This window comes from Tyto alba, unplaced genomic scaffold (genome assembly GCF_018691265.1).
Source record: "Tyto alba isolate M040663 unplaced genomic scaffold, T.alba_DEE_v4.0 Super-Scaffold_16, whole genome shotgun sequence".
In the NCBI taxonomy this organism is placed as follows: domain Eukaryota; kingdom Metazoa; phylum Chordata; class Aves; order Strigiformes; family Tytonidae; genus Tyto; species Tyto alba.
Window position 1 is genome coordinate 34,590,698 of NW_024881278.1, and position 26,051 is coordinate 34,616,748.

The following is a 26,051-nucleotide window of genomic DNA, read 5'->3' on the forward strand; positions in this document are numbered from 1 at the left end:
GCACACAGCAATTATAATCCAAGGCAGGAGTCCACATCTGAAAAAATCCCCCAGCTGCTCCTCTCACGAAGCTTTGGGTCACATTGCAGAGTGGCTTTAGAGCCTGCAAGACAGATACTTTTCATACAAAACTGGACACGAAAACATACTCCAGGAACATAGCTCTTGGAGAGTAGGGGGACTTCATTCTGTCAAGGACTTGCGGTCCTCAGCACCAACCACTTCACAGCACAGAACCAAAACCCCTGTTTGTATCTCATTTTCTTCTTTTGTTAGGATTTTTTTTTTTTTTTTATGAAGTCAGTAGTTAAACATGAAAACAGAGGTTCAGAGGTGTGAGAATACTCCATCCTTGGAATTCAAAACTTGACCAGATACAGCTATAAGCAACCTGATCCTCCTGGCCTTGCTTTGAGCAGGGGGATCGGACCAGAGTCCTCCAGAGGTCCCTTCCAGTCTAAATTATTCAGTGCTTCACTTGCTTGTGTCACATATTAAATCCATTCTGTCTGAAAATGCCCAGTAGTCAGTGTGTCTTAATGATGCCTCTGAAAACTTCATATCACACGCAAGAGTTACAGGATTCCTCCCACTTCATCCTTGGTGTGCTTGTGTGGGTGTTAGAAATCCAGACTCATTACTTCACATCAGCATGTTTAATTAACTCTAATTGCACCATTCTCATATTCTCACCAGTCTCACTCGCCCCATAAATTGGCTTAATGTCTTCACTGGGAAGATGCTCAAGGCAGGACACTGTGTGTGCATGGAAAAATACTAGTAGAAATCCTGCCTGGATGACTTGTTTTTCCCCATCTTCTCTCCAGCCATTAAAAGCTAGGGGGAACTTGTTTTCTCTCTCTTCATAAAAGCTTAAAACAAGCATGGAAAGAGTGACCTTAGAGTCAGCCCAAAAGCGTGGCTGATCCAGCACCCTTTCGGGCACTGGGAATACAGATGACTCAAGGAAAGTATAAAAATAGGACGACCATGCAGCAATACTTCCCACAAACCTCTCAGCCTCCGGAGCCAGAAGTGGCATCTTTGTGCTTGACCACCCTCAGGGGACTTTCCTTCCCTTCATTCATATAACATAATTTCAAACCCACATGCATCGTGTTTTATCCAGAACACTACCGGTCCCCAAAGCCCCATCCCAGAATTTTTGCCTTTAGGCCCAGCCCCAGGTTAGGGGGGGACTTCCAGAGCAACACGAATAACCAAGGGCCTTAACATCTACTCTTGCACTACTGACAATGCCTGTACCCAAAATTAAGAAGAGTATTCAAACTCCTCCCTAACCAGAATAGTCTTAATTTTTTCCAACAAAAACTAAAATGTATCTTTAAGTTCAGCAAAAGACAGAAGCAATGAGGAACATACATTCTGCTTTGCACAATCATTTTTCTCAATTTTTATCAACAAGGGAAGGGAGCATCCAAGATGTTTGGAATTAATATTTCATTTCAAAATACCAGTAGGGATATTTTCTTCTTATCTTACTTGTTTTACTTCCGATATGACTGACTTGGCAGAACCAAGAGGAATTTACCAAGTGTGGTGGCATTGATGAATTTACTTTTCCTTGTGGGAAAAAAAGTTCCAGCTGCGAAACCGTGACAGAGTTTTACTCCAAGAAGCCCTGCCAGCTTCTGTTACCTTCGCTTTGTGCCTGGTTCCCCTCTCTCCCTCTACTTCATTTATAATCCACATGACACTTCTCCAAAAGCTTCCCAAACCGTTTTCCATCTGTCTTCTCACCAGGTGGCCATAAATCAGCCGTTTCCTTACCTTCTCCTTGGCGTTCCCTGCTCCAGTGAGTCTCTCCTTCTCCACCATGCTTGCCTTGTTTCTACACCCCTCCTTGGCTTGCCTTCAAGTCATTTTCCCTCCATCATCGTCCAATATTCAGCCCTGTAGGATAGCAGAAAAAGAAATACGAGGTGAAAAAAATTCAGTGAACTGTACAATCGTAAACATATTTGCCAGGCTAGACCAGGAATGAGTCATTAATGAAAAAGAGGGGTAAAATTGTAACAAATGCAGGGTAGATTTTGCTGCTTTTTTTTTTTTTTTTAAGTTGAAAGTCTTCCTAGATTGCCACTAAGAATAATCATTTAATTATTTCTGAAAAGACTTGGCAGAAGTCCAGGCCCAGAATTTGATAAAGTGTTGAGAACTGAGGCAGGAATAAAAGAATAAAAGAGTTATTTCTATCTCAATGAGATTTGATGTCCCACTTAAAATCAGCAGATCCTCTGCTAGAGTTAATTGGTGTCAGAGAACTGTTTTCTTCTGGAGCATCTCAACAAGACACGAGCAGAGAAACTGCCTTGCTCTATATCCAAGTTTCCCTTCCTTCCCTTTGTGTCCCAAAGGGGAAAGAAAAAATATCTTAAATATGAATAAAGATGAGAAGCCTGGAGTTTAGCACTTCTGAATTGTTGTAGGCACCCAGGTAAGAAGAAATTGTTACGAAGGTCCAAATTTGCAGGGCTTCAGTGCTTCAGCGAAGCCTGTGCTTGTTCAAACGTTTCCTTTCCTGAATTGAGCCTGAAGTGCTCCCACCACTCCAGCTGACCAGCCCAGGGAGCGCACAGGCAACCCCGGTTTTAGACTCTTTCCTGTAAGGCCCACCTTGCTCAGATGTACCTGGCGAGTCAAATGTTTCTCACAAGGCAGACAGAATGATTGGTTTTTTGCAGAGTGGTTTATTATTGTGACAACCACTGCGCTTCCCTTCTCTCCCCTTGCAGCACTGGTTTAAGAGGTCAAGGAGAAATTTCTGCTGAGTGTGCACATCTCTTTTCCCACAGCTGTAGTGGCCATGCTGGCAATCTTGACAGGGAAGTTAAATAGGAATCCAATTAATCAACATGCCCCACAAAGACTGGCTTCACTAACGAAGCATCTACCGTGCTGTCTAATAACTAGGGAACAAGGAAGGAGTAGCAGAGGGGTTTTCAGCTCCATATGACAGCAAGCTGCTGGGCTTTGACACAAAGCCAGAGACCAGTATGCACAGCATACAGCAACGGGAAGTCTTGCAACAGCACCCTTTCAATCTGGGGAGAAGCAGAGTTTGAAAGCAAGAGGCTGAGCTTGGAGAAAGTCATGTTTGCCAGGCTGTGCAGGAGTTTAACTTGCCATTTAAGAGAACACAAGCTTCTAAGGAAAATTACTTGCTTTCATAGCTGCAAAACCAAAATGTTGTGGGTTTGGGTTTTTTTTTTAAAAAAGAGAGAAAAGGGTTCTCTTCCTCATTTCCAGTTACTGCCTAACAATTGCCAGGCAAAGCAACCAGAAGGAAGAGAAATAGCTTCCCTTTAGGCAATCATAGTTACAGTAGCATTTTGCTTTTGCAAAGGATGCTGCAGCCTTAAACAGCTAATTTTCCTACAAAAGCAGCCACAAAGGAACCCTTTCTCACCATCAGGCTTTGCTTGCACTTTCATACTGTTCTCAGAGAGCTGATGTTTGCTGGTCCACCAGCTTCTGCACTTAGAGAAACCCAACAGCCTGGATGCCAGCTTATTTTCTAATGGTTGCTTTGTATGTGCCGACAGTCCCTTTCCTCCCCACAAAACCTGCAACGTGATTGCGTCCCACAGGTATTCCCTGGGCCTATCTTGACATTACCTGCGTTGCCTTGTACAACTTTTCCCCATCCCCAGAGACCTCTCTGAAGCCCAGATCTCAGGTGCTGGTGATTCCTGAGGGCCCATGCCAGGCTTCCCATGAGAAGCTTTCCTTTTCATCACGGTCCTGATCATGAGACAAGCTTTTGGGTTTCGTTGACAAGACCACTGCTGGATCGTACCAGGCAGAGCAGAAAGCATTTCCAAACTGGTGGCATCACTGGGTTTCCTTCATCCCCCAGAAATGAAGCAGGCTGGCTCTTCCGTCTGCCTCCATGTCCACATGTCCACCCGTGACAGGGCACTTCATGTGCACTGCCAAGGCCACGTGTGTCTGGCCTTCCTGGGATCCATAGCTGGCACTTCCCTGGCATCCCCAGGCACAGGCTGGGGGGTGCTTGGGGAAGGAACCCTACCCGTTCCCTTCAGCATCCACTAACAGGCCTGTTGTCCATCCCTTTTTGAACCCCTTGGTACAACAAATTTCAATGTTTGCTACCCGCTCTGTAAAAAAGCATTGTCTTCTACCTGTTTTAAACTGATCTCCTGATAGTTTTCCCCTCTCCCCTGCCCATTCCTCATATTGAGAAATTTATTGGGCCCTCCTTTCATTTATGCATTACTTCCACATTATCTCCTCCAAACTCATCACTTTTGCAGTCTGGCTCCACCGCTTCTAACCGCCTGTAAAGCTAGCACTGATGTTAATGAAGACACATTCCCAAGAGACTAAAGTCCCTGTGCCCCTCCTGTCTGCACATCTACAGAGTCCAGCTGGATCTCAGTGCTTACATATAGAGTTTTCAATGAAAAAGAAGAGATTTCTGGCACTAGTCGGGAAGAGATGCCGCCCACTTCCATTCTCATTCATCAGGACTTCTGAAACAGCAACTGTGCCGGGAGACATTTTTCAGAGGGGTACCCTGTTTGCAACACATTTGGGTACTGCTGAGCATGTGGTGGGAGTGGGAGCGGGAGCGTGCCCCGTGCTCCTCCCCGGGAAGCAGTGTCCCTCCTGCAGCAGCACCTTGCACCCCGCAGACCAGCTCTCCCCGCGCCTCTCTGCTCTGCTGGCTGCCAGCACCGGCTGCAGACACACAGCAGGCTCCTAAGTCGAGTGAGAAGCGAGAAGGAAGGGGAATGAAATTTCAAGAACGCTTACATCCAAGACGGCAAGGAGATCTGCTCCCCATGCCGCTGGGGGAGGAGGGGGAGAGATGGGGAGCAGGGCTGGAGGGGTGGGAGGAGGTGTGTTTGGATGTGCTGGTGCTTCTCCCTGTCCCACCTTGTCTGTTAAGTGTTGTCTTTGTTACAGTTTGAATTAAAGTGATGTTTTATTTTCTTCCCCTAATGAGTTTGTCTTTCACCCGTGACCTGTGGACGAGCCATATTTGGATTCCTGAGGCATTTTGCTTCATTTTCTCCTTCCCGTTCCTGAGAGGGGAAGGGGTGAGTGAACGCCTGCGTGGTGCTCAGTTGCCCTCTGGGCTCAAACCAGGACAATGCCACATAGAAATAAAGCAAAATCAAAATTCTTACGCTCAACAGATGCACTCCCTGATGATTTTGGAAAAGGTAGGGAGGAGTGAAGCCGTCTGTCTTCACATAGTCACTCTAGCTGTTTGTGTGGCTGCCTGCACCTCCACCACCCCCCTCCAGCCTTTGAACCCACCAGCTTAAGGCCTCAAGGCACAAAGGCTGGGGTGTCCAGCTGGGCTTCACTCACTTTCCCCATGCTCCTGACGTGTTGGAGGAAGGCTATTGCAAGCACGGCACACGTACCTTTGGGCAGTGGCACAGAAAGGATTTACAGCCCAGTCCCTGAATATCATTGGGATCAAAGAGGCTCAGCATCCAACACCCCGCTGACTACAAACTGATATGTCTCGGGTCAGCTCAGGGGAAAAGCGAAACCCCACCTGAAGTCTGGATCGGTCTAGCCAGGGGCAAAGGGGGAGTCTGTGCCAGCTGGGAATAGAAGGTGTAAAATCACAGATAAATGGGCAAGAAAAGGTGGTGAAGGATGGGGAAGGTCTCAGCGCTGAAAAGAGACCGGCATATAATTTCAGCCCTGCTCTTTGTCATCAAAATATGGGTTATCTCACAGAATATAGTGTTTGATTAGCAAATAAAAGCTGCAGCCTGGAAAATTTAATCTCCTGATAGGTCTGAAACCTTGCTAGATGAATTCTGACTTTGTGTAGGATGACCTACTACTGATTGACCAGAGTCTGGCTATCATAAGTCCCACTGATGGTTACAACGTGATAGGTGAGTATGACAGACAGAAAGGACTGAGATATTTCCAGACAATAAAGCAGCTACTGTGGTGCTTCATATCTCTATTAATCTGATTAATCGGAATAAGACTGACCACTGGTCATCGTTATCTTGTGTGCATAATGTAAATTTCCAACATGTTCCTATTCACTCAGAATCACTCAGGGTTTAGGATTGCTATTAAAAAATCTTAGGGGTCACTTCTATATATGTACTTTCCTTGGATGTTCTTAAGAGATTTTTAGCTTTTGTTAAAAAAAAAAAAAAAAAAAAAAACAATATCATTGCAAACCAACTGATGAAACTTCCATTTCTGAAAGCAAAACAGAGCATTCCTAGGTCTCACACTATGTTTCCTTGTTCATTATATATTTATTATTGGGTTTTACATCTTGGGTAACACACAGAGAAGGAAGAGGCTGACATTGCTGATTGTTTGCTTTACTTCTGTTTCCAGGCTCTGCTTTGCCAAGACCCATGCAAAGAGCATGACAGTTGCTCCTACATCCCTGCCTCTCATCCACTGTAGAGCAGCACCACAGCTCCTGGCCGCTCCAGATGCCAGTGGTCCTGAGAGGGGGGAAAGGCTGTAACCACCCCAGGGCATCCTCCAGAGCACCTGAAGGGGAGACCAGCAGGAGTTTCCTACTGCATGTGCAGCAACTCCCATGGCACTGCAATTTGCCACGTGCACGTGGCATTCCCTTCTCCCAGGCTCTAAGAGATAAATGTATGGAGGTGAATGATCAGTGATCATCTTTCAGGGTCTGCAGGGAACCTGAAGAAGTGACTGTGGATGCATAAACATGCACAGAGATAAAGTGTGCACGAGTTCTCATGGATAACTTGCTCTCCTTGGTGCAATTAACCTTTTGACCTCCTTGGAAGACATTATTGATGCCAGAAGGGAGAACAGAACTCAAATAAGGGAGCAGTTGTTCCTACAAAAACAGGGTTAGGAGCACCAGAGGAGATTGCCTCCATACCTGGCTTACTCTGGACATATTTTTTAATTTGAAAACAGTCCTTCATTCAGGATTGGACACTTGTGCCCTCTCAGGTAAGGTCTCTTGTCTAAAAAGGATTGAGTACCCAGCTACAGGCATGATTCCCAAAGGTGGTATGGGTGTTTCCTATATTATACATACAAAAAAAAAAAAAAAAAAAAAAAATTCGACCTGCATGTGGTTCATCTTGCTGCAACAGCAAAGATGCCTTGTCCCAAGGCAGCTTCCAGCCATGCTCTGGGAAGAAGCAGGAGTAATTAGCAGATGCTTTGGGAACAGTCCTGCAACGAAGGTACAAAAGATGAGCCAAGGGCAAGGAGACATGATGCTTTCATATATGCATATTTGTGTGTGTGTGTGTGTGTGTGTGTGTGTTTTGGCAAGCCAAGTTCAAACAGTGGCTACAGTCAGTGCTTTGCAGAAGAAGGAAGCCAACCACAGCACCAACCTCTAGGAAGCAGCTGTCTGACAAACTGCCTTCAGATAAAGTTTCCTCCATACCTAAACCCAGCCCTGGGCTTCCCAAAACCCAGGCTCCCTGTCTGCCTAGTATTGACTCTCAAAATACAAAATACTCGTCAAAAACAGAGTAGGAGCTAGAAAAATATGTAGTTTCATTCAGGTCCTATGGCAATGAATTGGCTGTGCTTCTTAAGGAGGAAAAAAATAGGTTATTTAATTTGCTGTTATCTCCTGCTTCTGCTCTCCAACCATTGTTCCCATGCTCTGTGGGACAGGAGAGGAGCCAGAACTGATCCCCCACTTCCACCCTGTGGAAACTTTCAAACCTCAAATCACGTCTGTCTCTGAAATAATAGCTTTCCATGTTTAGTTTTTTTTTCTTTTTCAGTATGGATGTCTCACATGCAACCAAAGGCAGATGTTTACCTCTGCACAACAGGTACCAGGATATATGCCGTCAAGCCATGCGTGTAGCCCGATTTGAGAAGGGATAAAGAATTTGACCTGAGAATTAGGCTGGGCAAACCTGAGCCGAAGGTAGTAAGTGACAATTCACGTTCTTCTCATGAAGGTGAAAAACGAACGTGGTACACCATGTGGGTCAGAGGATGCCATGAGACCCTTGAGGGTCTGCTGAAGCCCTGGCAGGAACGCTGGTGGGTCGCACTTCTTCACCCAGGTGCCACCATCAGAGGGACAGGGGAAGCAGCAGCAATCGGGCTGTGCTCAGGAACTGGGGCAAAGCTCCACTCTGGAGAGGCCGTCAGGGGAAAACCAACCCTCCCTCCTCCTTCCAGCAGCCCCTTTAGTGACAGAGACCCTCACCCCTCATCCCCAGGCTCCTGCAGATTCAGCTGAGCCAGTGCTAGGGCAGCGTGGGGTACCGCACACGGGTGCCCTTCTGAGCCACAGCACCTCAGGGGCAGAGCCAAAGGGTTGAACTCAATTTAACGAGCCACTGGGCAGAGCCCTGCAAAGCGTCCCAGCCAAGACTGTGTGTGCATCGACTGCTGGCAGGGAAACGATGGCTGATGGAAAAAGCAACGGGTGAAAACAGTGCCGCTAGAGCCAAAGCGGGGCTTGTAGAGGAGAGACAAAATCAAGTATCTCAGCACTCCTGATGCAAACAGGCACACTCCTGCGGATCATGCAGTCCGGCTCCGTGGCGCTTCGGCACCACAGTGCTCAAAGCAGCACACCAGTCCCTCCAGCAGCTAACTTAGAGAGCAAGAGTGAACATCCCCAGCCAAATCCAAAGCGTATACAACTGGCATTCTGCCTTCTCCACCACAGCTGCATTTCTAAGCTTCATCTCTAAACCTTTTAACCCACCGCAGTTTGTCATTTAATTATCTCCGTTTGAAAAGCAGCCTCCCAACCCGCCAGCTTATTAGGAACACTAACACAGAAAGATCCTTGCCTAGCCACAACACTGGGCCACCTTTTATTCCCTGAAGTCCTGACACCCATTTTCCCGTTCTTCTGCTCTCGCACCCCTCCAGTGATACATGCATCTTTTTTCCCCAGTACTGTCTGTAACAAATCCCAGGAGAGAGGTAAATATTATCTTACATTATTTTGCTTGGCACCACTTCTGATATTCAAGATCTTTCTTTGGCATTTACCAGCTCTTTTTTGATATTACCCTTGTTCTTATGCACTCCTCTGCTGTATTTCAACTACAAAAACAAGAAACACTCTTGCCAGAAGGTCTTGGCAATGCAGAATTTACATAAATGAAATAAGGTTGGCTGGACAACTTTTATAAGACACAGATGCATTTCCAGAGAGGATTTTGACACAGGAGACATCTGTATAATTTGGCATATCGCCTTAATGACAGGACCACATATCAGAACAAGGTTTATGGCTTTTCTTAAAGCCAGGGGACCTTGGGAGATTTACACAACTGGTTCCTGTAACTGTTGCCAGAGCTGGCCATCCGACTTCGTGGTGCAGTGCTACTCCAGCACCCCAAGCCAGGCGCAGCTTCCCAGGACTGTGCAGGACTCTCACGAGCTCTGCCAAAATCTAACATTGTGGATCCAGATTTCTGCAGCTGTCACGGCATCGACCACAAGCAGGCCAGCAATGCCTCGGTCTGCTCCCACTGAACACACACAGAAAATCACACTGTCAGTCACCGCAGGCTGATCTGCCCTTAGGAGGGCCCCAAATCAGACCCCCGATGCCTAGCTCAGAGTCTTGTCCCCAGCAGTGTCAATGCTTACAGCAGCATTTCAAACACAAAACTTTTGTGACAGAAAATGGAATTGTGAAAAAATGGGCTCTTTTGACTTTAAACATTTCAGTTGTTTCCCTTGGACTTTTTCAAAGCTTGTTGGATTCTCTTCTAGATTTTCTTTCAGTGTGTTGTGCTTATGGCACAAAATATTCTGTTCTGGCCTGGGTGAAATATTTTACTTTGCCCAGAATAATTTAATTGGCATGTGGGTACTTTTCCATTTGCTGAACGTGTTGGGGGGAAATCAGGTTCATCTGAAACTCTCTTATGCCACGCCCTTATCCAGTTCTTCATAGCAAAATTAATATCAGCAAATAATGACTACACCAGACTTTGCCTTTGAAGTTTGAAGAGACTCTCTTCCAAATTATTTCTTAAGTAAGTGCTTAATTTGTGCTTGAAAACATGAAATCTTGGAATAATACAATATGAAAAAGTTGAATGCAACCACGAAGTTTGGGTAAACTGTGGAAATGAAGACACGTGCACTGGAATCCAGGATCTCCCACAGCTGAGATGCCGTGGTGCCTCCAGCAGTTTTCTGGGACCCTCCTGGTCCCCCCAGTTCCCAACCCCACCAGTCCGCTCGTGTGCCCACACACTGGGCTCCCCGGCCACTTACCCTGCTCACGGCCTGGGCTGCCTCCCCATCACCCAGAGACACCCCACACCTGGGCACAGGCACTGTGCACTGGCGGTAGCAAAAGCTATATGCCATGAATGCTTCACGGCCTTCTTGGGCTGTGCTACCTGAGTCGTTCTGCCTAAATCATCTCGGCATACCAAACAGGTACCCACTTTGAACACGCGCCCCAATTAATTGCAAGCAAGGGAGAAAGCCATCTAAACAATTATGGTCTCCCCGGTACAAGATTTAACAAAAGGTCAGTATCTTGGCAAAGCATCCTTCAGATTCCTCCACCTGCCAAGACAGCAAAAAGGAGAAAAACCCAAACAAAATCTGCAACATATTTCAATGCATTAACTCTTATGGGCTCAGCCCTCTCCCAGAAAGCCAGTTTGCAGCCCGAAGTTTCCTAAGCATTTTTTTTTTTTCATTTTAGCCATGGGCCAGATTCTGTCTCTTCTCCACATGCTGACTACTTTTCTTGATGAAAATTAGGGCTAAAAAGAAAATGGGGGATTTTTAGATAACTTTTAAACAGCTAAAAATGACTACATCTCAGAGGAACCCACGACAGTGGTTTGCTCTCTTCATCAGTTCTGACCTCCATTGAACACTTAATTCATGAGTTTACATGGTATGGGATTATCAGAAGCCAATGTCATTTTTGCACATTGCATTTGTGCTTTATCTAAAGCACTTTCAGGCAAGAGGAGAATGCTTATTCAAATGCAGCCTCTACAACATTGTTCACAAAACCATCTGGACACCAATTAAATTGCTTTGTGAGTCCAAGATATATCATCTTCTTTTAGCTGGGGACAATCCGAACAATGCCAGGGTAAGTCATCCTGAAAGCACATAGCTTCTGGTTACAATTCGAGGTTTTCATTATGAGAAGATTTCAATTGGCCTTTCATTAGTGATATTTTCAGCTTTTGCTGGAAATCCTCAAATCATTCTTTCTCCTGCTTAATACTGGTGGCTCTTTTAAAAACTTGATTGATGGCCCATTGTCAATAGCTCCTGCTGGAGAAGTGGGAGACATTAAATAATCTGGCTTTCAATAATTCAAGTGATGTTGCTAAATTTGAAAAAGAGGCACTGAGAGAAATGGGGACAAGACGTAACCTTTTGGAGAAAAAAAATGAAGGTCTTGTCGCTGAGTTTTAATTCGACCAGGAATGCAGTGGCATCAATAGACTTGTACTCCAAACATTGCTTTACTACCAATTTGACTGTGGCAAATAACTACCCAGAGAACACATAACCTATTAAATCTGATACCTTTTCCACAGGAGTTTTAGGTGTGTTTAATTCTCTAGTTCACTTCTGCTGTTCTTGAGTCCACCCGGGACTGCGGGGAGCAGAGCAGACACAGGCATCTTACCCAGAACATCAGCCCATGGACATATCAGATGAAGCAAGGGACCTGCCTTTGCTCCCCCATGTGTGTTACTGTGTGGTAGGTAAGTGTGAAAGTCCCCGATTCAACCCTAGGACCCCTTAGATCAGAGGAACCCCCTGGTACCATGCACCAAACCGCAGCCAAGGAAAGGGAAAGACAGGAGGAGGAGCTGGCTGGCCTCCAGCCCTAGCTCTTAGAGTTTGCTGTGGTCAGTAAGGTGGACGTGCAAAGCTGGCTGCAGTCCTTTCACAAAGTTCACCCCAGGACTGATTTGCTCCCTGCACAGAGCTGAGCTTCTCTAGCCGAGGGGCAATGGAAACAGACTTCATGCTGCAATTCTCTTCCCTGTCTGTCAGCAATATTTTACTTTCCAGCTGGTACCTGCTGAGTCCTGGGCTGCAGGGCCAAGTCCAGCACTTGAACAGACTGCTAATAGGTGTTTTAAAATCAGTGAAGATACGAAATGAACTTTAACAGATGGAGAAAGACCCCCCAAACATTATCATGTCTTCCTCAGCTGGATTTAATAGTCTCTTAACAGCTGACATTGTCTCTCTTGGAGGTAACTACACACTGTAATCAAGCCACTGATTGATCCCCCCGGGCACCATTCCCACCAGTCCCCAAGTAATGCTGCTCCATGGCTTTCCCCTGCTCATCCTCTCCACCACTGCAGGCTCTGCTCCCGAGGGAGGGCATGACACCATACCTGGAGCAAGCTACGACTGAGCACAAAGGACCAGAAAGACAATCTATCTCTCTCTCTAAATCTCTCCTGATTTTGTTCATCTAGGGGACCACGTTCTCCGAGACAGAGCTCTTTATCACTGGTGGAGAGCTAACCAGTACAGTCCCTGCAGTTCAGTGTGCAATCTTTCTGTGGAAGTCAGCTGCCCTGAAGACCCCGTGCTAATTCGCTCTGACGCAGTCGTCCAACTCGTGCTGCTGCCCTTCGTCACGCCGTGCTGCTGCCGGCCCAAGACTTGGTGCACTCTCGTTCCTCCCTGCAGGGCCAATGCTATCTGGTGTCCTTGACTCCAAGAGACTTCTCGGGGACCATTCACTATCACCACTGGCAGCTGTGTCTGGAACAAGGCTGCTCTGCGCAGGCATCGTTGTCTAGGCACTCCCACAACACCATGAATTTTACCCATGAGGAGCTAAAATTGGGCAGATAAACCATGGTGCCACATAGTGCATTTCCTTCCATGGATCAAGGAGGCATGCTGGGCTAGACAGCTCCAGCGGAGGAATCTATAAGACAAATGTTGAAGTCAAGGGACATCATCACCAGGTGATGAGGCGTGAGTAAGGTTTCAGACACCTAACATTACTATTCCTCCCTGTAGAACCTAAACAGTCTAGGGATGGGGCTTGTCACATCAGTATTGATGGACCAATACTCGAGCGCTGTACTCTGAAAGGTCAACCATGACTTCACTGATGTCAGCCCTCATGCCACATCAGATGTGCTGGAGCATTAAGGCGTAATCAATAGTCCTGTAGCCCAAATCCCCTCCTATGTACAGGGAATATGCTGTCTCTCCTCATTTCTAGTCAATCCCCTTCTCCCAGGACAAGACAGACTCAAATTCTCTGACAAAGGCTGACCACTCTTGCTAGCTATTGACAGAGGACAGCCTGGGCACCAGCTGCCTCATCTCCATCAGTTCTGAGTATTGTTTCTACAGGCATCGGAAAGGCTGAGTGGGAGAATCCACCAAGGAGGATTAACAGCCTTGGTTTGGAAGCTCATTCCCACAGATGTTTCTATAACAACACTTGCTTGTGCAGTCTCTCTATTCCCCAGTCACACGTTGCACCTTTTCCTTCAGATAACATTAGCAGGGTTGCTCTTCTTTACCCTAACATCTTGAAACTCTCAACTATTTTGTCAAATTTTGCTGAAGTGAGGCTCGGAGTTACAGGGCTGAGACACACAGCTCTGCTTGTGCAAGTATAAGCGCACATCATCATGAGCTAACCCTCATTTCATAGGAAACTAAGCTAAAAATCTTCTCACTAAAACACCAGAGCTGCATTCTGCCCTTGGAAGGAAGAGGCACACAAGCCTGATCACAGTTTTATTAAGACCATACACACCTCACTGATATTCTGGTTGTTAAATGGAGACCTTAGGAAAGGAACAAGCAATCTCCTGGTGACCTAATGCAGACTCATCTTAGAAAGGAGCAATCCAAACAGCGACTGTATGATTGGAAGAAAGCTATTCTCATCTACCCCTGGGAGCTAAAGCAGGTGCATGATGGCTTCTCCATTACAGGTCATGCCTATATATATGGGACGGGGGGGGGGGGGGGGGGGGCGGGCGGGGAAGGAAAAAAAAAAATCAGTATAATAAATTTACTCTTCATGGTTCTCTGATCGCATTCCATTTTGGTGATGGACAGAAGCATCATCAGGAAAGTGACTGGAATTTTAAGTGGCAACAGGAAAAATTATCCAGCTGTCTCCTCTTGTCTCCCACCAATTCTCTTCTACCCCACTTTTAGAAGTATCCTTCCCAAGAGGGTAATTCTCAGGGGCTTGAGAGACCCTCAGGCTAGGTCAGCCTGCTGAGATACCCACAATGGAAGTTCCTCCAGGCACTCCTCCAGCCCAGTAACCCCCCTGCAAGCCAGACTCGCAGCATGAAGAGCTAACAGGACCTTCCAGGTAGGAACCAAGACAGAGCTTAGCTTCAAGACACTGAGAAAAGCATGTCTACACAGCACCAAAGCACAGTGTAGATACCCTTGATCTCTGTCCCCAGCACACTCGTTAGATCAGCCCTGGCAACATACCTATATAAGACATACCGCTTCCAACCCACGCCTGCAATTTTGTGTGCCACGTGCCCCCTAACCTTGAACATCTAGAGCAAAAGAAGCAACTAAGAATTGAACTAGCCCAATAACCTCCAGGTGAGTGAAGAAGATTACAAGATCAGAACAAATATACTCAGACTCTCTGCCCCCAAGCAACCCCCCTGACTGCCAGTGATTTTGGCGCCTGGAGAAGAGCATCTCTGTGTTTAATAGTCCACAATTAACTTTCTTGCTCTCAAACTGAGCACTTTTTGAACCCAAACACGCATCTGTTGGCTACCACACCAAGCAGCAAGAGGTTCCACAGTGTAACCGTGCACAGTGCAGAGAAGCACCAGCATTTCACGTTTGGAGCCCGGCTCCCTCCGTACTTCCATCCAGCTATGCTGGCATGTTGCACCGGAGAACATTTAGGCACTTCCCTCACAGCAGAGGAAAGATGCTGCTCTAAAGCAAGATGTTTTATGAAACAAACCCTGACAACACCCCAGAAAACATGCATACCTGATGTATTATCCTCCTGCTGCAAATGAGCAAGCATTAGTTTATTTTAACAGATTCCTCTGCTTTTCAGTCTTCCTATTACCACTGCTCACTTGCTAGTCTCCTTTTTGCTCAGCTTCCTTTCACGGCACAGACACACAGGAACTCCCCAAAAAAGCTCTCCCTCCCTTTGTGTCTCCTATGTCACACATTACTTTAAGCTCATCCACCTCTGGGACAGCTGCTCCTGCCTTGCAGGGGAGGCTGAATTTTATTTACTTTTATTTATTATTGCTCCTAAAGAGCCAGATTCCAGGAAAAAGGTGATTTTGAGTGAAGTGTGACTGCCAGATGGTGCCTGAGAGTGACTGGCAAGAACTTCATCAGCACTTCCAAGCTCCAACAGCTGCCCATCAGTAACAGGATTTCTGCTCTCTGGGGCTCAGGCTGGGTTTAATCTGTGCTCACCACTCTGAGGACATACTTCATTTAATAATGCAGCAGGGTGGTGGACAGTGGCCCAGCAATCATTTCTGCTGCCAAAGGCAAAGCAGCTTTGATGAAGGTGAGCAGCTCTGAACAGGGATTTAAGATACAAGTAGATCACGATGCTTGCAGAGTGCACCCATGCTCAGCCTGCTGCAAGGAATGCTGCTGATCGGGAATTGGGAGCTCCCTGCTGGGAAGAAAGCCCAAATCTTTAGTAATTTGTTTTCATTCCATTTTGGGGTGAAATTCTGAGCGTAACTTTCACAACAAAGAAATTTCAAATAGATTTCTCGTTTAAGCTAATTGTTAAATGTCATTTGCTTTTGTCTGAGGAGGAAAAAACTTCACTTTGATCATAGCATATCTTAAATCTGCTCAATCTTACACACATTACAGAGCTCTTTAACATCTGCGGAGAAGTGGAGGCCATAATGTGCAGAATACGCACACTGCATTGTTGAAAGAAAAATGGAAAATTCAAAATGACTCACTGAAACTTTTTTTCCCATTAAAAAATATAATCAAAACCACCAAGTTCTCATAAAAACATTTGCTTTAAAAAAAAAAAAAAAAAAAAAAAAGACAATTTCTGATGGCAAAATCTGCTCCCTGGAAAGCTTCCTACTTTGGTATAGTTGGAATTCACTGTGAGATGCCGTACCCTGGAAGTGCTGACAGAAAATAACCTGGCATCTGCTCCATTCCTCCCATACACATATCATGCTGATCTGTGTCTGACCTTTTTCAACAACCCTGGGATCATTTAGGAAAGAATCGCACAGATTCTTACGATGACTTTTTAATTGATTTTGCAAAGTAAGAGAGGGGACCTTGGCTATTCATTCAAGAACAGTAAAAGAGGTATGTGATAATACAGCCAACAACACTGAGCAGTTTTAGCAGACACAGTAACACCTAGGTTGCAGAGTCAATAATTTGCAGGAGAGGCTGGTGGAGTACATACTACTTTGGGAATTTCTCCGCTCAGACCTAAGGAGCAGAAGTATTAGAAAAAAAATGTGCATGCTCCACTGTTCAGAGCATACATAGTTTCCCCATGTGCTTGAACCAAAAATTTGCATTTCCTACTTTCCAGTTAAATTTGCCCCAGGTGTGAACACTGCAGCTTTACTGTGAATAATACAGGTGTTCACTAGACCTTAAGGGATAATACTGTGCATTAAGGGATGTGTCTTGAGATCCTAGACCTGCAGCCCCAGGGCGTATGCTGACAAATATTGCCTCCAAATCATGTTGGTACAAAGTATTACTAAGCTGGCAGGATTTGTTGTAAGAATTGCCCATGTGTAGTCAGGCAAGCGATTTTTGTCCTTCATTGATGGATATTCACCAAATAGGTCTTTTATCTTTTGACAGAAGGAAAAATGGGAACATTTGGGATGGTTATCTCCGGGCAGATGAGTTATACAGATTTAATCAGCTCACATCAGCCGAGCAGCACAACTTCTACCAGGGACACAAACTGCTGGGATGGCAGCATTATGCTTATTAAAGAGCCTGACTTGGCCTTCATTAGGATTAGTGGTGAGATTTTCAAAGACATCTAAATAATTTAGGGCCACAAGTCATCAAGGATAAGAAATGTCCTTCTAACAAACCTGAGGCACTTCTGAAAACCCAACTGAAGATTATTAAGTCTAATGTCCCAGCCAGTGCAAGGGTTAACTCTGCTGTATCCTGTGAAGAACATCCTTTTAAAAACTGTATGATCCTAAAGGCTATTCAGTAGTGCTGTCAAGTCACTTCTCGACTGCCTGAATGAAGTCTTAGTGTTTTTTTAACAAACCATCTGCTTTCATAACTGCATTGCTCCCTAAACATGGTGACGTGGGCATAAATGCTGGGTATGTCCACAAATGTTGTAATTGGCCAGGAGATGTTTTCTAACATGTGAGCATGCAGTAGCATTGAAATGAGTGCTCCCTAAACCACCCCATCGACCACCGGCAGCCACGGGATGACAGACATATTTTTTCTGGTCCGCCCAGAGCAGAGATGGAAGAACCAGAACACCGAAGAAGAGATGTTAGATCCAGGATCTCCATCCTCTCCTCTCAAGGCTCCTAATTTAGAGGCAACAAGGCACCATCCTCTTGCTGTCAGAGTGATGGGGTTTCAGGCAAATTAGCTGGGAAAGGAAATTTTCTGGCTGTAGGCAACTGAGTGTCTCATATAGCTAATTGACTTTCACTGTGTTATTGGATTCTGCTCAGTCCCCTGCTGGTGCCGATACAGGAAAAACCCCAGGAACAATCAATCAACTGCTTAGCTGAGCATAAAAAGAAGCGTTAGTGTGGCCTCGGGGATGTGGAAGAAAATAACCTGAGAAAATAATTGTTGCAAAGGAAGCAATTCTGCCTGCTGCTAAAACAGCTCTAGTGGTAGAGAGGAGTCTTGTTCCATTCAGGGACATCTGAATTTTTTCTGAGGGAACCGATATTTCTAGGTGTCTCACAGCAGTGGTAATAGATGGAAGAAGCAATCAGTGCCTAGCAGAATTATTTCCTTCCTGCTTGCTCTGCCAAGGCATAAATCTCTTCCCTATTCCCTGGGGAATGATTCTCCTCATCGAAGCAGGGAGCCCTTCGATTCAACAGCAACATTCATCTTCTCTTCACTTCCATCTGCCTGACGCCGCAGGAAGCGGAGTCACCCAACAGCCACAGCCCGCGGGTCCCTGCCCCAGCGCAGTCCCAGCCCTCCGCGAGCTCTCCGTGCCTGCAGCCCCCTCTCCACATCAGAGGTTTGGGGTGCTGCCTGTTCCAGAGGTGATGATCGCCTTTCCCCTCTGCCACCTCCCTTCATTAAGCCGAAGGGCTGCTCACCCAGCAGAGGACAGCAGCAAACTGTGACCAGCCTGGTGTCTTCCCAAAGCACTGTGAGAAGAGGGAAGGCTGTCAGTCACATCCCCCCAGACCCTCACTCACCTCTCCCCGCTTCTCTCTGCCCTGTTCTCCAGCCACTCCACCTCCTTCAGCAGAGCCGACACCTACATAGCATCTCTGATGGAAAATCATTCCCCCATGGGAAGGTGGGGTATGGCCCCTGCCGATGTCCAAGGAAGAAGCAGTGTCCCCGGCAGCGACAGCTCCCTTCCTCAGCCTGGCCTCTACAGCCTGGCAAAGTCACTTGGATTATGGCCACGTCAAGGGTAACCCCTCCCTCCCCGCAGCCATGAGCCTGGGGGGTGAGCCATTCCCCAGAGGTTTGGTTCAGTCCAGCCAAATCAAAGAGACAAAAAAATTTCCTGTGCTGGAGTACTGCTAGGGGGAGAAATCAGTTGTGATGGGGTAGCTACCTGTGCAAATTTTGCATAGTTTGCAAGCCAGACTCTCCCACCTTAACAGCACCAGAGCAGCCAATGGACTCTTTTCTTTTTTTTTTTTTTTTTGCTGGATCAACCAGGTGATAAACTCAGTGGCAGCCAAAACTTACTAAGTATCAGAGTCCTTCATAAATAAGTAATGCCAAACAGAAAAGGCTGGATTTTCAACCAACAAAGCTGTAATGATCTTCTTCAGCTTTCCGGGAGCTGGTGTGCAGAGCCAGTGGTTGCCTGCCACTGTACTGGGGGGCAAAGCATCCTCACCCTGTGGCCAGAGTTCTGCATCTTCACTTTGGGATTGCTCTTCAGCCAGTTCCGTGTGTCCTTGTTTGCACAAATATCAGCAAAATCTGTGAAAATGGGATTTTGTATACCTGCAGCCTTTGTATACCTGTTTTTAAAAAGGTAAATAAATGTAAGATTTGTGCAGCTTACATTACAGAGTGCTTTCTAACAGTAAAGAAGACTTAGGTGCCTTGGGACAGTGCTTCGTACCCATCATCGCCAGCTTTTAAGAGCTAAGAGCGTGTTAGATGGAATGGATGAAAGAGAGCTGATGCTGCCCTGAGGCGGGGGTCAGCAAGTGACCTCCTGGATCCCTGCCAGCCCCGATTCCTGTGATTTATCTGCTGATGGTAATCAGCACCAATATTACTGGTGATCTGCGTGACAATGATCCACCTGGTCATAAAAGGGACAGACAGGGAAAAAGGTGAGGGAAAAAAAGTTATGGTTAAATTGCCACAGGGTCTTTCCCTGTCCTCCTCCGCAAGCGTGGGCACAGAAGGGTTTGCCAGGAAGAGTCCTGCCGGGTATGTCCGTGGCAGATGGGAGTGTGAACATGGGCAGGGATAATCCCCAGCCCAAAGGCTCTGGGAGTGTGCGGTGGGGTGGAAATTCAGATCTTAGGTAGACCTGGTCGCTTTATTGAGATGCTTCTCCATCCCCACTGCTTGTCAAGGTGGTCCACAGCTACCCTCCTCCGAATGTAGACAATGTAGTTTGGTATCCTGCTTGCAGGGCTCGGGGAGGTGAAGCTCTGGGGGGTTAAAACCACCACATGATGCTGGTTTCTGTTGCTGGGCTGGTTTGGTCCTGCCTGTCCCAAAGCACAGGAGGTGAGCTGCAGCAATGGAACTTGAGCACTTTCCCTGCCAAGAAACATCTCCTCCACCCGGAGCAAAAGTGGCAGCTGAATACATTTTAAATTTCCTACAGTAAGTCCCCTGGGAACTGCTCCTGTCTTCCAGCCTCCCGATTTCTCACATTTAAAGTGTGTCTTCAGGCTGGTGGTGAAAGGGAACCAGACCACCTTTGACCACCCCACCACAGCACAAGCCATCAGCAGCACGCTCATCACCTTCGGACAGACCCTCTGTTTTTTCAGACCTGGGGAAGAATGGGCAGGTAAGTCTGCTGCAGCAATAGTCCCAATTCACGCAAAGGACAGAGACCTTAGGTCCCAGAGGCAGGGTCCCCTCCGACGCATTTCCCATTTCTGAGTACAGGGCAATTGTCATTTATGGAGGGTGCAAGAACCACTGGGTGCCTGGATTACAGCCAAGGCACTTTTTTTCCTTCAGCACCTGGGCTTACTGGTTTTCCAGTGAAGGTGAAATTATACTGATGCCTGGGGATGGGTTTTCAAGTTATCTGAAAGATGCCAATAGAATATGGAGAAACAAATCCTTCTCTCCCTCCTACCTTTTTGGGTTTTTTAGCGTTTCCAAGTTTCAGCACATGCCTGCTCAAACAACTGTATTAGGTGCTTCAGCTGCCCCCAGGGTCGAATCAGCTCCTCTTTTTATAAAATCTTCTAGACTCTCTGTGCAATTTGTTCCAAAGGCATAATGCAGTGAGTAAGGTTTTGTTGCTTGTCTTCTTCCCCAGTGATGATCATTCTTTTCATAAACTTATTTCTTGCTTCAAATGAAGTGAAATAACATGGGAAATAAGCTGGGATCTATACGTTGTTCATAATTGATTTGATACAAATATTTGAAAGTTCTGAAACTCAGTCGTTTGAACAGATTGCAGAGTATTTCTCAATACTCATCCAGAAACTGTCGGGTTTTTTTCCCACAGAATCGCCCCTCTTGAGACCCTTTATGCCTAAAGTTACAGCAGAGACACAAAACTTTCAGAAAGTAAATTAGCTGGGTTTTTTTTTTTTTTTCATCTAGACTGTCTTTCAAGACTTGAATTTCTTATTAAACAGTTTGGGGCTTTTGTTAGGATCTACTTTCTGAAGAAATGATTATTTGCTATGTTCTGTTGAAGGGGTTTGTCGTTGTTTTGAGGGGGAGGGAGAACTACATTAAATTAGAATCTATGGTTCTATGAGATTAGGACTACAAAAGAAGTATTTTTGCCAGTGGTTTCCCATGAGAAATGATACGACAAGGGCATCTGACCTATGTGGGAAATGAGATTTATTCTCCAAACAAGAGCTCCCATGTGCCACTCTGGCAGTTTCACCAAAGAACGGTATTTCCATATCCTATCACAGAATTATAATAAAAATTATAATTTTACCAACATTCTCGATTTCTGGACAATTTTTATTATGGCAGTTTCCATTAAAAAAAAAAAAAAACACAAAACAAAAAAAAAAAAAACACAAAACAAAAACAAACAAACAAACAAAGAAAAACCCACAATACTTTCTGTGGGCAAGACAAACAAGAAATTTTTCCACAGTCCCTGAGCAACACAGCTGACATGTAAGAAAGTCTTGTGAAAACCTCCCACGACAATCCTGGAGGTCAGCTCCATGGACCTCCAGGTAGGAAGTCTCCACCTTCTTGCTGTTTAAGTCAAACAGAGAAATGATATCTCTCTGGGAGAACACAGTCCCCAGTGACAAGATATATTTGTAAGGTTACAATAATCTAATAGAATAATATATAATATATATAAATATAATTTTATTTTATATTATATATTTATAATAATATATATTGGAGTTTAAGAAATGTGTCCACTTCTGATAGAGTTTAAGAATTAACAAAAACAAAACAAAACAAAAAATCTCTTCGTGACTAATTCTTAGGGAAAGAAGGGATAAATGAATTATTAAGATAGCATTTCCCCATATTTCTTCCCCTCAGAAAAACTTGTATTATCTAAAAAGCACCAAGTGAACCATAAAATCATAGAACCATAGAACAGTCCGGGTTGGAAGGGATCTCCAAATATCATCTGGTCCAGCCTCCTGTGGGAAAAGCAGCCCCGGTGAGATTACCTAGCACCCCGTCCAATTGCATCTTGAAAACCTCCAGTGATGGGGACTCTACCACATCCCTGCATAGGTTGCTCCAGTGAACAGTTCTTGTAAAAAAATTCTTTCTTACGTTGGGATGTCTTTTCTTCCTTTACCACTGAGCCATCTGAAATTGAGTTATACTGCATCAATTTTGCCCCCATCTCTAATTTAATAGACCTTTCTGTCCCAACTTCACACCATACGAAATCTAATTTGTTCTCAAACTAATTTTTAAAAAATCCGGAACCCAGAGTCATCCCACTGGGGCTGTATCTGGTTGCATACTCCACGCCATGATAATACGACAAAGGAAAATGAAGGGATGGTGGATTACTTGCTGACTCTGTGTCCAGCTGCCAAAAACTGTGCAGCAATTCAGCAGCAGGACCAAGCAAAAAGGTGTCCTTGCTGCTGTCTGTGCCTCCCCACCAACACTCAACCTGTGCCCCCAGAAATCTCCCTGCCATCATTGAGACAGAAAGGGCACAGAGACCCCAGACGTGTCAGAGATCGGTGACCTAGAGAGGAAAAAGTAGGAAACCTGGTAGAGTAGCCTGAGTGCATGCCAAAGCAAACCTGCGTCACCAGGAGAGTCAAGGAGTTCAGACCCAACCGAGCCTGCAGCAAATTTTCAGCAAGCAGTTCCTGACTGTATTTTCCTCCAGCCATCAAGACTGTCTGGGGCTGGAGCAGTTGCCCTTTGAGGAAACACGGGAGGAGCTGGGATTGTCTGACCTGGTAAAGAGATGGCTTAAGGATACCTAACAGCACTCCCCAGTACCTGCAAGGAGGCTGTTGAGGAGACGGAGAGCAACTTCATGCTGGTCCATGGAGGCGACAGGGATAAATTGAAATCATAGGTTCCAGCTGGATTTAAGGAAAAAGTCTTTATAAGGATAGTCAAGCACTGGAATGGGTTGTCCAGAGAGCTGGTCAAATCTCCATCCACGGAGAATTTCAAGACCCGACAGGACAAAGCCCAGAGCACCCCGGTCTGAATTCACTGTTGACCCATTCTGGACTCCAGAGGTCCCTGCCAATCTGAATGGTCATCTGATTTTCTGAAATATGCTAACCTCATTGCTCTCCTGGGTAGAAAGGGGTTTTTTCCTGGTTCTTTTCTGTGTGCCTGCACTCTTCTCTCTGCCCACAGCCAGGTTTCTAGAGGGTGAACATTACAGGCCAAGAGCTGGGCTGACTGCTCTGTTCATAAGGCAGACGAAATATTTGCTTATTGTTGCTGCAGCTGAAACCACACTGGAACATGCTTCATCTCTCATCGCTAATTTAAGAAATCTGCACCGGGTGTACAAACTTGTCCGCTGGTGAGCGAGTTGCTGTCAAGTGAGTTTGCACCATCAGGACATAAATCCTCCAGCCACCTGCTGCAGCCGGGCACAGTGCTGTTTAAAAATTACATCACTTTGAAAGACATCATTCCAAACTCAAGCAGAAAAAAATACCAATTTTAAAGTGTTGGGGGGACTTTGTGTTGGACCATAGTGTAAATCCAGACAGGAACACTCCCAAAACTCAGAGCAGTAACTGCTTATTTTCCCCTAATAATTATGGTTGCGATTGATGATTTATTGAATTTTGATCACAAAATTAAGCCAGCTTTTCCCCGATGCATGCATCACAGGCATCTCATCATCCTACACATCGTCCAGAGCGTTACGACACGCCACCCATGGGGGTCTGCGGTGGAGCAGAATCCAACCTGCAGTCTGGGGGGCGTCCCACATCGTCTCAGGTGGCTGCACCCGAAGGAGGCCGGGACCCTGTGGGAAGAAGCAGCCTTCATTTAGAAGCATGCCTTCATTTGGCTGTGGAAGGTCCCCGGGCACACGCACATCCGCGGCCTGCCAGTGGGTGGCTGGAGGATACCATTTGTGGTGAGAATGTAATTCATTAGATGTAGGAAGAAAAAAGGACGCATAATGAATTTGCTGGAAATAATATGGTTTTGAAGGTGCTGACGTGAATCACAAATTGCATGAAATTTGTTCAGTAGAAATGGGTAGTTCAGAGTAGTTGAGATGTCTCATTTCACCTTTTCTTTATGCATATGCTTCCATTCTTCTTTTTGAAAGGAGATTCTTATCTCATTTTCATATTTTAAAATAATAATGGAAAGAGTTAAATAACCTGAAAGTTATATGAACTATTTTATCACTATCTAGGTGCTGTAAAAAGAGAGAAGCAGAATTCACTTTCCTTATGGCTGTTAATTTCATCTGTGAACACAGGCACTTTTTCAAACCCACATATCGTTTGGCTAAGGATACCCTTAGCTGACTTTTGCAGGACTCCATGGGCCAAACTGAGTCAAGTCAGTAGCCTGCCTACAAATGACAAACGCTTGTCATTAGCAAGAGGAAACCAAGGGGTCCGAGGTTATAAGGAGCACTTGAATAAGAGTGCTGCTGAAAGAAACGGGTCTGTGGTCTCCTCTACATTGTGTGCCCTCATAGAACAGCCACCACGGCTGCAAAGGTGATGCAGATCGTATTTTCCACCAGAAAAGAAGGACCTTGAGCAGTTAAATCCTCTTGAAACACCACATCAGGAACAGAAAACCATTATTCAGGAGGTCAATGGCAGACCTTTCATAGGGGCACCCAAGAAGCCAAAACTCACTCAAAGCACTTATTTAACCCCAGCAGTGGTTCCCCACAGCAACATGGAACATAGCCTGGAAGGACTCTGTGCTGCAAAAAATTCCTGGTTTGTGCCAATAAAATGTATTTTTATAAAATGTATTTTTATAAAACATATTAAAAATTATTGATGCATAAAGCTTGCAGAGGTGGAGCAAAAAAACCTCAGAAGGATGAATGGTGCACAACTGCCAGAGGCAGGGCAAAATCTCATTCCCTGTTCATCGATACAAGACAATTTTCTGTGAGCTAATTCTGGTTCAGGTAATAATTAACGGAAGTGGGAAGGACAGCAAACCGAGACATCACAGGGAGCAGAGCGCTGTGTTCTATTCAGTCTCATATCCTTCCTGCAGCCCAGCACTCAGCTCTGAAATTCCAAGGCACGCTTTGGCAAAACGTTCCCCTATTTTGTGCGCATGATTTACAGTCAGAGAGAGCTGAAACTGAGATGCCTCTGAGATTGCTCCCAAACATCCTAACTGAAGCCAGTTATTTGTCCAGGAGTGTATTAGCCACATGGTACGTCCATACCCTCTGGATGCGAATTGCAAATTCACACACACCCACACCCACCACCCTCCTCAGTTAACGCATGGCATTAAACTGAGGATCTTCTGCACCTCATGTCCGTGCTCCGGGGGGTATTACCTAGTGAGAGCAATTCTTGCCTTCTGTATGGGGCTTTGCTCTTTTTTTCTGAAAGGAATAACTTCAGGCATTTCAACAGAGGCACTTTTCCCTCCGCTCTCCTCCTTAGAAATGTTTTAAAAGGAGGGTTTCCCCTCTACGATACTCAGCACGTATAAAGGCTGACAAGTTACAGTCCAGGCCAATAACAGAAGTGAACAATTACAGCAGGTATTCTCTGACAAAGTTAGCAGCAGAGGTTATTGCTTCTTCAGTCTTAACCAGAACTGGCCAAAAGTGGGTCTGCTCCTTCCTGCCTCTTCCTCCCCTTCCCAAAGTAAAAAAGCTTATGAATTATGGGATCGCAGTTTGTAACACAAGTGACACCTTAGGTCTGTGATCACCTGAAATCAGTGTTTTGAAGGACAACACGATTTTCATTTTAAAATCTAATTAAACAGGGAACGTTTTTCATTGCAAATCATTTATTTGCAATGAAAATGTTGAAGATAGTTTTCATTTTGATGTCTTCAGAACAGAAAGCAATTGCAAACCATCTGCCTTCCACTTGCAACTCTGGGAAATAACTCCCCGAGGCCTGAAAGGAACAACGCTTTCAAACCCATCTCAGCTGACACCCTGAGTACCCTCTGCACTGGCGACACTTAAGGACACCATAATCCAA

At 45.6% G+C, this 26,051-nt stretch overlaps 1 long non-coding RNA gene across 1 annotated transcript in view; it reads right to left on the reverse strand.

Annotated features, from left to right (window-relative positions):
* Nucleotides 1–26,051, reverse strand: part of LOC116961871 — an 85,691-nt gene that overhangs the window by 14,073 nt on the left and 45,567 nt on the right. The window contains exon 3 of the long non-coding RNA XR_004407180.2: nucleotides 1,792–1,914. This is a non-coding gene — a long non-coding RNA (uncharacterized LOC116961871). The remainder of the gene's footprint in view (nucleotides 1–1,791; nucleotides 1,915–26,051) is intronic.